Here is a 668-nt window from a genome sequence, read left to right as displayed (position 1 = left end):
GTTCTCAGGATCATAAGCTTCTTCTTCAGAAGATGCCTCTTGAGTACTGTTGGATGCAGCTTGTATTCCATTCAGACTTTGAGAAATCATATTGACTTGCTGAGTCAATATTTTGTTCTGAGCCAATATGGCATTCAGAGTATTAATTTCAAGAACTCCCTTCCTCTGAAGCGTCCCATTACTTACAGGATTCCTCTCAGAAGTGTACATGAACTGGTTATTAGCAACCATGTCAATGAGTTCTTGAGCTTTTGTAGGCGTTTTCTTTAGGTGAATGGATCCACCTGCAGAATGGTCCAATGACATCTTTGATAGCTCAGATAGACCATCATAGAATATATCCAGGATGGTCCATTCTGAAAGCATGTCAGAAGGATACTTTTTGGTCAGTTCCTTGTATCTCTCCCAAGCTTCATAGAGGGATTCACCTTCCTTTTGTTTGAAGGTTTGAACGTCCACTCTAAGCTTATTAAGCTTTTGAGGAGGAAAGAACTTGGCTAAGAAAGCCGTGACCAGCTTATCCCAAGAGTTCAGGCTATCTTTAGGTTGAGAGTCCAACCATATTCTAGCTCTGTCTCTTACAGCAAACGGGAAAAGCATAAGCCTGTAGACCTCGGGATCAACCCCATTGGTCTTAATAGTATCACAGATCTACAAGAATTCAGTTA

General features: G+C 41.0%; 1 non-coding gene across 1 annotated transcript; it reads left to right on the top strand.

Annotated features, from left to right (window-relative positions):
* Positions 1–360: 360 nt before the first annotated feature.
* On the top strand, positions 361–468 carry LOC148575165 (small nucleolar RNA R71). The gene has a single exon (XR_015906842.1). It is a non-coding gene; the product is annotated as a small nucleolar RNA R71 (small nucleolar RNA).
* Positions 469–668: the final 200 nt, after the last annotated feature.

This window comes from Arachis ipaensis, chromosome B2 (genome assembly GCF_059453495.1).
Source record: "Arachis ipaensis isolate K30076 ecotype BB chromosome B2, ASM5945349v1, whole genome shotgun sequence".
NCBI classification, from domain to species: Eukaryota; Viridiplantae; Streptophyta; class Magnoliopsida; order Fabales; family Fabaceae; genus Arachis; species Arachis ipaensis.
The sequence above is the reverse complement of the archived record's forward strand: the minus strand, read 5'-3'. Positions and strand labels throughout refer to the sequence as shown.